The sequence below is a fragment of the Grammomys surdaster genome, unplaced genomic scaffold, assembly GCF_004785775.1.
Source record: "Grammomys surdaster isolate TR1022 unplaced genomic scaffold, NIH_TR_1.0 239, whole genome shotgun sequence".
NCBI classification, from domain to species: Eukaryota; Metazoa; Chordata; class Mammalia; order Rodentia; family Muridae; genus Grammomys; species Grammomys surdaster.
This window is the reverse complement of record NW_021604684.1, coordinates 4716089-4729397: the sequence shown is the minus strand read 5'-3', so window position 1 is coordinate 4729397 and position 13309 is coordinate 4716089.

Sequence of the window (13309 nt, the reverse complement as noted above, 5' to 3'; positions counted from 1 at the left end):
TCTCTCTCTCTATATATATATATATATATATATATATATATATATATATATATATATAATTTTTCCAACTTGGCTTTGGCTATTCCATTTTTGCATAAAAAAGCAATCAGCATTTTTTATTTCTTTTGATTTTTAATTCACCATTGCTTTATGATCTTAGGGAAGCATAAATCAGTCTCTCAGTTGCCAAGGTCATTTAAAACATTAGTTTACATTTTTATTGGTTGAATAAAAAATACAATTAGGAGGAAGTTCTGCTCATGGGTTTTCTAGAAATTAGACAGGCTGTGAGCATTAGGGCTCCTTAGTACAGAGCTTAAAGAGGAGGAGACAAATCTGCAAGGAGAAATTACAGCTGTAAACTCTCCATATGAGTATGCAATACTGCTGTTTGGTTTTTATGGACTCTATTTACTGAAGATTGTGACTTCTCTAAACTATAACCAAAGAATTTTCAATTTATACATGTAAGTAATGATCCATACGAACAGGCAATTCTGGTTCTTGTTTTATATAGTTATATTTCTATATCACATACCTAAGTAAAATAAGCATCGGGCACATGGGGGTTAAATCGACAACCGGAAGGAGACGTCTAAGTGAGTCGCAGTTACTGTAATCAAAGGCCATAAACTGGGATCTTTATAAACAGGAAACATTTATACATTTATTTCCCACAGTTCTGCAATTTGAAAAGTCCAAGGTTAAGACACAGTCAAATGGTGGAAAGGATGATAGTTTCTCTCTCTCTCTCTCTCCCTTTTATAAGGCCACTATTTCCATTCATGTCATGACTTACTTACCTCCCAAAGGCATTACACTGTACTCTGCACTATCACCAAGAAACCTTGGAGTTAGGATAACTTCAACCTGTGAGTTATCCAGTGGGTATACAAACATTTAGACCACAGCGAGAGGGATGCTGTTGAGCCAATGAGTGCAGCCACAGCCTTCTGCCTTTCAGAAATGTCTGTTCAGAGAGAAGTCAGTTGTTTCTAAGGTGTAGTTCATCTCAGTGAGGTTTTTTTGTTTGTTTGTTTGTTTGTTTGTTTGTTTGTTTTGGTTTTTCGAGACAGGGTTTCTCTGTGTAGCCCTGGCTGTCCTGGAACTCACTCTGTAGACCAGGCTGGCCTCGAACTCAGAAATCGCCTGCCTTTGCCTCCCAAGTGCTGGGATTAAAGGCATGCACCACCACCACCTGGCTCAGTGAGTTTTAAGATCAAGAAATGAAGAGTTTTTCCCGAGACAACCTGATTTAGCTTTGGAGCACTCTGTGAGCCAGGATTTAATCCTTCTGGATGGGGTAAGAAATGGTCTGTTCTGTCCTGCACAAGATCAAGCCAACCAATATTGTAGCATGGAAAAGGGAGGGGATTTCCAGGTCCCACACCTAGCTGAGGTGCTGTTGGCAGCAGGTGGCTGTTGGGGACCAGAGAGCGAGTTTTCATCCACAGTGTGGCCCATGTGCCCATACTCCAGTTGATAGAGTCCCACCACCTGTGCAGGTAGCATCACTAATTGGACTCAGTTGGTTATTAAAAAAATGACACAAAGTTGGGTGGGGCGTGTGTGGGGTGTCCAAAAATTATTGGAGTCAGAAGCAGAGGGAGGAGATGGCCATGATCTAAATACATTGGAGGCAGACAAGAACTTACCAAAGCGAAGAAAAAGAATTTTAGCCCTCCCCTAAAAGAAAAACAACTCAACCAAACAACAAACAAAAGGAAATGATCTAAGCATTGGCTCAACAGTCATTTAGAGTCAAGGGCATCTTAAGATTATATCATGCGATATAGAAACTCTCTTTGTATATTTTATTTAATTAAAAATTGTAAGCCAAAATTCTAGTACATGTAGGATTTCAACTGTGTCCACTCCACAGTGTACTGTGGGCAGATTTGTACATGCATAAATGCATTTCTGGTACATTGTTTAACTGACTATAATGTTCTGTTGAACAGATGTGTACTCACTCAACCTCCAGCTTTATTGATATTTGAGGTGTTTTATATTTTCATTGATATTAACAATATATAAAAGCCACACACACGAAGGAGTCCTAGAGAGGTGAATATGTACAATATTGATGTTTGAACAGTCTGTAATAGAACCCATTATTTTGAATGCCAAATGAAAGGCTTAAACTCAGATCAAACAAATAGAAATCCCTACATTCAAGTGAATCATTGTGTGAATACATAATTGTTCACATCATTCCTCCTCAAAGAAGCTTCCCCCCATTCATACAGCAAACAGAAGCTTCTTCAAAGATCCACAACTGGTCAAAAGAGGAAGTGACAGAGGTATTCCGAACTTCTATGGATACATCTGTAGTGCAAACCCTACATAAGGGTTTGAGATTAGGTAAGTTGTCTAATCTCACGCGGTCAGCCATAAATCCCTAAACGTGTAGATACTAGCAATACAAAACGGACTCAGTAGGTTGTACATGTGAACACATGCAACAATAATAATGCAAAGGCCATGAATCTAAGAGGGTGTTGAGAGAGGGGAGGGGCTGAATGGTGAGAGAAAGGAGTAGAAATTATGTAAATACCATAATCACGTATGAAATTCTTAAAAATGGTTGAAAAAGGGATAGAAATGTTGGGGACCATGATTATGAAATTCAGGGTATTGATTTTTGAAAGGACTTCTTACAGAATTTTCTTTTTACATTCCTTTTATTTTCCGGGTCACCGAGTTCTAATTTCTCTGTCCATTTGTTCTGTAAAACTTTTCTTACCAAGAAATACAATGATGGCTTTCTGTCATTCTAGTGCTGCGGCATTTGGAATTGACGACTGCCTCTTGAAGTTATTTCTTTCGTCTCATTTCCTTGTTTTCCCCTTCTCAGCATGCTGTGCTTCCATTTTCTTCTTCAGCATATCAAGGAACAGCTTCTCATGTTTAGCTTTCTGAACTTTGCACTGTCTTGGCTCTTTAACTTGGCTGAAATGTGTTTGGGATTTATATGGCAGCTCAACCTTCAGGACTTCTTGTTTGGGAGAAATCCCTTTTTTACATAAATGGTAGTCAAGTACAGGGATAGAAAGGACAGTTCCACTGAAGACAAGGGCACTTAGAAAACTTGAGGCTTTGATCCAGGTCTTCAGGTACATTGTATAATCTAGGGGAAGGGGGACAGCAAATTCACACAGCAGAAGGTGCATGCATTGGGAGGGCCAGTGTTTTGCTGTAGCACCATTCTGTCAGGACGGGATATGCTAAGAACTTATTGCTCTTTTATGTATCTTAGTAGTCTGTTCTTCCTTTTTCTGCCCCCTTTCTGAAGTTTACAAATTTCTTGAAGGATGCTCTAAAGGGCCCCTTTGTTTAAGGCAGCTTGGTTTCTTTTACCTGCACTCAAGAGTTCTTAGAGGAAGATTGTGGATTTCTGTGGCACATTTGATCCAAGATTAAATCTGCATTCCAATGACTTCTACTTCCTAACTCCACAAATCCCTGTGGAGTTCCAGACCACTACTTATAGCTGTTTACTATGTGTCTTAGTTTCCTTTCCAGTTACTGTGATAAATTATCCTGAGAAAATCAGCATATGAGAGAAAGGGTTGATTTGGCTCAAAATTCCTGGTTACAGTCCATCTTTTCAAGAACCTGAAACAAGTGGCCACATTACACTCACAGCCAAGAGTGCTAAGGTCTGGGTAACTTCTGCCTGTCTAGCCAGTCAATTTTATGCCATTATTAATGTTATGAGGAAACTTTCTCATGTGCTATAACTACTATCACAAGGAAACTTTATCATATGCTGTTACTATTGTTGCTAGGAAACGTTCTCATTCCCAAGTTGATCACATATTCTGTTATGGTCTGTGCTTTGGTGCTCTTGGAAACCAGTCGCAGTAGAGATCAATTAGAACTGCTTTGTGTAGTTAGACACATTAAGCTTGGACCAGAATCAACCACCTTGCATCTGTGTATTAGCTATTTTTTTCACTTTATGTTTGGGTCTTAGGATGGACCCCAACATAAAAGAGACACCTGCATCAATATAAGAAGCTATTTGAAGTAAGACTTCCATTTTGAGGAGGGGGGTCAAGTAAAAATTTAAGTTCCCAAGACCTCCCTGGGAGTTGACATCCTTGGCAGAAAAGAATCAGACATCCTGGCTGGCAAGCTAGTACATAAATGTTAGCCAAGGCAAATCCCCCACCACAGTTGAATACCCCAACCAATGTGAACAGGATAAATGTACAACAATGACATGTTCCTCAGGAAGTCCTCTATCCCCACATCCTGATTGGTGGAATAACTTGTGGATTTCAGGCTTAAAAACTGTATAGGATTCTGGCTCAGGGTCACAGTCTGTTTCCGAGTCTGTTCTACAGCCCCAATCTATCAGTCCTGGGTAGATGCTCAATAAGCTATCTTTGTATGATTGAGATAGATGTTTGTTTGGTTTGTGGGGTCACTCCTGTACCCCAACAAAGAGCAAAAAGAAACACAATCATACACACCTCCATAATCATGCCTACAGGTCAAACTAATTAGATAATCCTTCACTAAGACTCCCATCCCAAGTGATTCTAAGTTGTGTCAGGTTGTCCAGACCATCATCTTAAGTATTGCTATCTGTATACTCGTTGACTCTAGAGTTCCATCCAGTTGAATAATTAGCTACTTATCTAGTCTTCCAAGTCATACTTCTTGTATTCTCAAGCTCCAAAGACAATAAAAAATAATGTATAAGAATGAATAATTTGTTTGGTGGAATATGATGAGAACTATGAGAAACATAGTGGAGAAATGAAGACAGGACATAGTGAGGGGCTGTTACTCAAGGGGAACAGTAAAGGTAGGATTTACTGAGGGGTTGACACTAAGACTTGCAGAAAGAGGGAGTTAGTCATCAGATATTTGAGGGAGGAATATTCCAGGCAATGAGGATGAGCAATATGAAACTTAAGGCTTGCTGAGTGTATTAGCTTTCTGTTGCTACAACAGAAGTCCCATGGCAGGTGTTTCTAAAAAAGAGAGGGTTATTTAGCTCACATCTCTGGTGGTTCAGAGAGATGACTCAAGCATCAGCTCAGATGAAGATCTCATCTTGGATGGTAGTGTGTAGGAGAAGAAGAGTCTGACTCAGGAGTGTGTATGGGGCTGAATTTAGGTGGTGCCAGGACTCAGCCTCAGTTTTATTTATTTATTTATTTGACAAAATTGTTCATTTATAAGATTTTTGTCCTGAAATGACCCAAATTCCCAATGAACAACTATTTTAGCACATTGTACCCCAGGCCTAGGGTCTTGCAAAGGTCTTGCTGGGGTAACCTTGTCTTGCTATTGTATTCATAATACAATTTTGTGTTTGTAATACTATATTTGTAATGCAGTATTATTGTACTATCATATAAAGAACATCTTTGTAACTAGCTTGCTTTTCTTATTTAATTAGAAGTCCTGGTTTATATTTTTGTCATACTTAGTAAAACTTGTAGTTTCACTTTTTGGAATTGAACTAGCCTATCTTCATGGTTTTAGAAAAATTGTTCAGCATTGTTATACCAAACTTCAAAGACAACCTCTTGTTCTTAATACCTTTTAATCTTATTTATAGCATAATATTGACTGGAATAAGAATTTTCTGAAGTAGATGACCCATCAATCAAGAAACAATCTTCCAAGGTTTCTATTACTTAGGCCTTTGAAAGTCTGTATTTAATCATTCTTCCCATTAAAAAAATTTTAAAATTTCATGTGTGTGTCTGTGTGGGCATGTTCATGTGTGTGTCCAAGCTTGTGTGTATATGTGTATGCATGTGTGTGTGTGTGTGTTGCATCTGAGTGCAATGCCCATAACAGTGAGAAACAGGTATCAGATTTCTTGGAGCAAGAGTTACAAGTGGTTTTAAGCCATCTCCAAGAGTAGTGTGTCCTCTTGACGACTATGTCACCTCTCAAGCTCCTCCTCATCCCCCTCTTTGCTGCTTTTCCTCTTCTCTTTTCTGTTCCCCTTACCTTCTTTTCTCTAGTCTACTTCCTACTGAATCCATTTCCTTCTTTCTCCCTTCCTTCTTTCCTTCCTTCTTCCCCTTTTCATCCTTTCTTCCTTCTTTCCTTTCTTTTTGTTTCTTCCTTCCCCCCCCCAAAAAAAAACCAACTGGGTTTCTTTGAGTATCCCTGGCTATCCTGGAACTCACAGAGATCCATCTCTGTCTCTGCCTCCCAGGTGCTGGAATTAATGCATGAGCCACCACCACCCAGCCTGAATCCATTTTCTACTCAATTTCTGTATGACATTTTTGTATGGGCTGTTTTCTCAGAATACCCTTATTTCTCAAGACACAAGTCTTCTCCTCTTAAGAACAAGTCTGAAATAGTTCCAGGAAGACTTCCTAGTGTCTGAGAAAAGATGTCCACTCTCTTCTGCACTCTGCCATATGGTTGAAGTATCAATACCTTGTCACACCATATGGGAGATAGTTCAGTCAGAAAATCAGTCTTTCACTTCTGAAATCTCACTACTATCAACACAGAGTGTTGAATAAAAATAGTCTAAAAATGGCATTCATGATTGATTATTCAAATTTGAATACAGCAAGAATCTATGAAAATTATGATTTCAAAGATTGCTTTAAAAATGTCATCTAAGGGGGCTGGGAAGAAGGCTAAGTGGTTAAAGTACTGGTTGTTCTTCCAAAGGACCCAGGTTAAATTTCTAGCACTCACATGACACTCACCACTGTCTGTAACTCTAGTTCCAGGGAGTTACAAGTTTACACAGAGAGACAGACATTCAGGCAAAACAGAAATACATATAAATATAAAAATTAATAAATAAAATAAAAATAGTCTAAAAATGTCATCTACCTTATTTCAGATATCTTGCTTTATCAACTAACTCCTTCTATAACACCATTGGATACAAAGTAACTTTCAACACTTGCTTCATAGAAACATATTAAAGGCATAAATACAGGAAAAAGTAATAGTACAAATTGCAGAACCATCATGCTTCTGTATTTCCTTTCACATCTGTAGTCTGGTTTTACTTTCCACAAATGGCAGATCTGGGACTCCCAATTTAATATCCCAGATGAGGAACACGATAATTTTGGGCCTGGATATTTAGTCTGTACAGCTGTGATTTGCTGTTGCATTTAATTGAGTCAAGTCTGCTTTAAGATTCATCAGAAGCTCTCGATCCTTAGACATCTCTCATCCAGCCCACTTAGCACTCCTCTCTAATAACCTCATATTTATTTATCTCTAATTCCTGAGGACCAGTTTCAGATTGATTTTAGAATACATTAATCTTCAATTTCTTACACGGAAGCCAGTCCTGCTAATCTTGATCCTGATTTGTGATCCAGAACAAATTCTCACCACATCGAGCCCTCGACAGCCCAAGTGCAAAGGAACTACAGAAGTAAGGGTTAGACACAAGGCCACGCCCTACGTCTCTGAGGATGTTGTTATAAGTCAAAGTATTTCTTAGAAGAACTAAATCTATGACTCTCTACCACATTGACTATTTGTTCCTATAGACCACTACTTTTGAGCTTTGGGAAAGATTCCACGTGCTTGGAGAACAACCTTACACATTCTCTAGCAGTCAAGGTCAAGGCACAGATAAAACGGCCTTCCAGGAATGTAAGGTAACACACCAAACATTTGATTGTATAGCAAATGACCCCTGCCCACCAGCTCTGTCACAGTCTTAACAGATGTCTCCGCTTATTCTTTTTTTCGTGAGGCTGGGTATTGAACCCATGGCTTGTCCCACAGTGGGCAGCAGTGTAGCACTGAGTTACAACTCTCCTTTTAAGTTTTTTAAGGAGAACTACTCTTTATCAAGATGCCGTGTTAGAACTTGTAAAGGACTCGGAGCACACTTCAAAACAAGGTAGCTTTGTTTTTAATGACTTGTACCACAGAGAAAATTGTTAAGGAAGTTCAGGTCAAAGTCTAGGCATTGGTCTAATGTCCCAATGATTCCATGATCTTCACAGGGAGGTCCTTCATAATCTGCTGTGCTCCTAAACAGCAGAGTGTGTGGTGTTGCTTGATTGCCTCACCACACTCCAGTGCTACACTCTGGTATGATTTGACACAGCAAGCTGCTATAATGGGTCAGAATGGCTTCCACCGTATGATGCTTGTTCTTAATGCAGATTTGACTGGATCTGGGATCAACCGAAATGCAAGCTGTTGGGCACTCCCCTAAGGGAGTTTCTTGATCAAATTATTTGAAGTGGGAAGACGCTAAATGTGGATCACACCTTCTGGTGGCAATCCAGATAAAAGAAGAAAACTTTGCTTTTTGTCAGCCTGCTTTAACCCTTTCCAGCAAGCTTATCTATCCTGTTGCTGCTACAGCTGCATTCCTTCATTGCTACTGAAATCTGCTTCTTCAGGTCTCCAATGACCAGAAGCTCCCTAGGAATCCTCCAGGATTGTAGTACCAGCTTGAGACTGCTGAGACAGTCAGCCTCATGGACTCTTGGATTCTCAGCCTTTCTGGTTCGAGACAGCCTTTACTGGACTAGCCAGACAGTAAGTACTGTATAAGCCAGTCTAATAAGCCCACCTTTAGTATGTATCCTTTTATTGATCCTGTTCCTCTAGAGAACTCTAATACAACACTGCACCCCCACCCCCACCCCCGGCTTGCCTCTGGTCTCTGTTTTCCAGCTCTCCTCCCACAGCACCACCACAGATGCCTCTGGCTGACCCAGGGTCTCCTTACTCCAATTTGAGCATCTTCATAACTATATCATAGGCCTTCAATTCCTCCATGGTAACTACAGGAATCACAGATACAAGAATCACAATAATCTGGATATCCATAACCACTCCTACTTGCCTGTCCTTGACCTCTTGCTAGAGGTGAATATGAAGTGGATCATCTCAGGCTTGACTTTCTTTCTTTCCCTATCTGATCTGGTAGCTTTGTTAAAATCAGTGTGCGTTCTCAGGAGGATGTTCTAGTTTGTACTAACGGTGATGCACACTAGGCATCCTCATAGGAACTCTCTCAGTTCTCTATTTTTAATCTTTCACATCTGGACTTTCTAAATTTTCTTTTAAGCACATTGTTTTTTTTTTAAGATTAATTTAAGTTATTAATTTAATTTATGAGTACACTGTAGCTGTCTTCAGACATACCACAAGAGGGCATCAGATCCCATTACAGATGCTTGTGAGCCACCATGTGATTGCTGGGATTTGAACTCAGGACCTCTGGAAGAGTAGTCAGTGCTTTTAACCACTGAGTCATCTCTCCAGCTTAAGCATATGGTTCCAGCAAACCACGGAAGACAGGCATGCCTTACAAATGATTTACTAAAGTTTTACTATGTGCAATGCTCATTATATGTCTGCCATGTACTAAGATTACAGAAATAATATTATAGAATAGTCTACTCAGTCTGCAACAGGAGTAGATGGGATCAATAGATTTTTTTCCATTCTTCTTTTCTCTTAATTCAGTCTTCTCTCATGTCCCATCCTGACTGTAGTTTCCCCTGCCTCCTTTCCTCCCAGTCTTTCCTCTCATCCCTGCTCCCTATCCACGCCTTCTGTTTCCCTTCAGAAAGGGACAGGCCTTACAGGGACATCAACCAAACATGGCATAGCAAGTTGCAAGAAGACTAGGCACATCCCTTCACATTAAGACAGGATGAGGCAAACAAGTAGGAGGAAAAGGGTCCCCAAAGCGGGAAAAGAGAGACAGTCTCTGTTCTCACTGTTAAGAGTCTCACAAGAACACCAACCTATACAACCATAATTTATGCAGAGAGTCTAAGTCAGAGCCATACAGAGTCCCTGATTGTCAGTTCAGCCTCCATGAGCCCCCATGAGACCCCATTAGCCCCCGTTAGCCCCCGTGAGCCCTTGTGAGCCCTGGTTAGTTGATTCTTTGGGTTTTCTTGTGGTGTCCTTTGCCCCCCCTCCCCCAGCTCCTATAATAAATCTTAGAAAAAAAGTTAAAAAATAATTCTTTTGTTTCATTAGAATTTTCATACAGTATTCTTTGATTGTGTTTTCCCCTTCCACCAGTTGCTTCAAAGTTTTCCCACCTCCCTACGCAGCCAACTTCATGTTCTTTTTTTTTTTTTACTCTCATTCTTTTTTAAAAAGCAAAATAAGAAACAACAACAAAAAGATCAAGACACCCCTCGACCCCCAAAAAACAACCCACAAAATGAAAATCAAAACAAATTGGGCCTCTTTTCCTAGAACTTCACAATTTTGGAACTTACCGTTGGCTCACCTCCGTTTATACTTTCAAAGTGAGTCAGTTTATTCTCTCTTAAATAACAGATGAGCTGTATTCAAAAATCCTGGACCAGGCACGGTGATGGAAACCTATAATCCCAGTACCCAGGAGGTAGAGACAAAAAGATCATGGCAAGTTTGAGGCCAACTTGGTCTACACATTGAGTTCCAAGGCCAGCTAGGGCCACATAGCAACAGCCTACTTCCTACAACAACAAAACAAAAACCAAACAACGACAAAGTAATTACTTGGAAACCAGGTGCCTATTTATTTTCTAAGTCGATTATATAAAACAAAACAAAAACCTCATCGATTGGACAGTGTTTTAAAACCGACGATCCATTTTGACACGGCAGATAACTCCTGTATCCAGCAGGAAAACTTTAAGTGTATTGCGTAAGAACAATTGTGATTGACAAGGTATTTCTGTGACAGGATTGTGGGCGAGATTGATTGGGGGACTCTATCTTACATGCAATTTGGACATCTAAATTCTAAAAGTAGAGACAGAAGGGACCAGGGAGTTGACTGGGAGGAAAGTACAGCCTTTGCTTCCGTTCTACAGCAGCTTCCAATTAGCTGCACAGGAAGTTGGATGATGAAAGTGTTCTTTTTCTGACTGAATCGAGTCTTTTATGGTTTCTTGCTTAATTCTTACTTAATTACACCTAATAAGTACTTTATCAATACCATCTACAGAAAAAATGCCCTTGTAATTATTTAAAAATATGATTTTTTTCTATTCATGTACATTCGATGGAAAAGTGGAAATGTTCTTTTTAAGGAAGACTCAGAAGATACAGAAATAAACCATTTAAAAGCCCAGTGATCTGAAAGGAAGTATTTTCTTCATCTAGAATAGAAAATTAGAATCCAAGGAGGGAAATCTACAGCGATTCAGGGAGTATAAGAAGCTCATTGATTCTCCGAACCTTTAGCTTCTTGTTAGCACCCTTATAATTGCTGTTATAAAAGCAATTTAGCTGCTAGAAGTGCCGTGAGCTAATGCTGTGTTAGCGGCAAGGCATAGGCATGGACTAAGATGGGACTATAAATTAGGCACAACCACATGGGGCTGTATTCAGGTCTGACTTCACAGATTTCTGCAGTCAGGTGGTCTATTCATTCACAGAGGAAGCCGGGCCTCAAGACTAGCACATTTATCCACTTGAAGGAAACACCTGCCCTTCCCAGAGCTTCTCTTCCTAGGTACTGACTGAGAGCGCTGTTGCAGGCTGTGCTTGGACCACAAGGTTGCTATTTCTCTCACCAACCTTCTTACATTTTCTGTGTTTACATCCTATAAAATCTTCAAACTATAATTAGCATCTCTTTGGTAGGTGCTGGATAGATGTCCCTCAGCCATTAAGAGCACGTGTCTTTTCCAGGTATACTTCCCAACACACACATAGGATGGCTTACAACTGTCTGGAACTCAAGTTCTGAACACTCCAGGTTTCTGTACGAACCTGCACTCATGTGCACCCCCATATACATCATTAAAAACTAAAACCAAATCTTAAAAAAGAAATCATGCTTGTAGAAGGCAAATGTCAATCAAATGCTATATTACATGAAGATTACAAATTCAAAGTGTGATTAAGACTACTTGGGTATCCAAATGCAGGGATTTGATTTGGATACACAAATGAAGCTCCAAGCCACTTGATCTACCATTTATGTAGTGACAATTCGGGAACACCTTAGTCACACTTTCTCAGAACAAAACAAGAATTATTTCCTTCAGTAAATATTGCATATGCAGCAAATATTCTCTAAACAGACAACACCAGGCTTGTTGCTGTCATGGGCTAGCAGAGAATTATTAGGTGTGGCATCCAAACTCGCCACCTTGTGTGATTACTGAAGAGCTGTGGCAACTAAGAAATACAACAAGGCAGGTTGTCATAGATATGTAAATGAGGTTTAGATGAGTGGGCTGGAGCACTGGGGTTTAAAGGAAGATCAGTACGTGATGAATTTTACGAGAGGAGGTTATGAGATTAGACCCCAAGAGTTTGCTCACTGGAAGTGTGGACAATTAGACTCCAAGTTTTTGCCCACTGAAAGTATAGGCAGCTAGGACTGTGGAGTCAGCCCAGATGACGCCTATCTCTTCACAGTTCCACCCCTGATCTGTCTGTCTGTCTGTCCGTCTGTCTGTCCGTCTGTCTGTCTGTCTGTCTGTCTGTCCGGCGTCTAAGCCATCTGCAAGGGAGCATTTCCGCACCTCTCCCTGTTGCAAGGCTCCTCTGCCACTCTTCCTGGTGACAAGCATTATGCTCTCTAATGCAAAGTTTATAGGACCGTAAGTTTAATTGTGCTACTGTGACCTTCAGATAGGTACGAGCCCTGAGTGCCTGTGAATGAGATGCTATTTGGTAACCAAGTCAAAAGGAGTTCATAATGGGTTAGTTGTCTTAATTTGCTTTCTATTGCTGTGATAAAGACCATGACCCAAAGCAACCTGGGGCATATACATAGTGCACAGACACAGACACAGGCAGAACATATACATGAAATAAAATAAGAAAATAAAGAGGGGAGGAAAGGGCTTATTTTATGTTGCAGGTTGCAGTTCCTCATCAAGGGAAGGCAGAGTAGCAACTCAGAGCAAGAACTGGGAGACAGAAGCTGAAACAGAGACCACAGAGAAATGTCACTAACTGGCTTGCTGTCTATGGCTTGCTCAACTTGCTTTCTGACCTGGACCAGCAGGTTGTTCTTCAGTGACACGGTCCTCTGTGGGAGAGCCAGGAAATGAGAAGATAAGGATAGAAAGCTGGGGTTAGGAGGTCTTGCATAAGCAAGACCTATGCTGGGCAAGTCTATTAAGAATTACAGCATCTTCTATACAGCTTTTTTCCTCTGTACAGTTTTTAAGGGAAAAATTGGGCAAAGGTTCTAATACATTTTTAGCTTAGCTTGTCATGCAGTAGAGTGGTAGAAACACTGACTTTGGAAGCAAATGTGTCAGGTTTAATTTTCATTTTGCTTCATACTATCTTATGAAAGGAAGCTTGCTGTGTCCTGTACGGCTTTGCCTTGGAAGCCGTGATGATA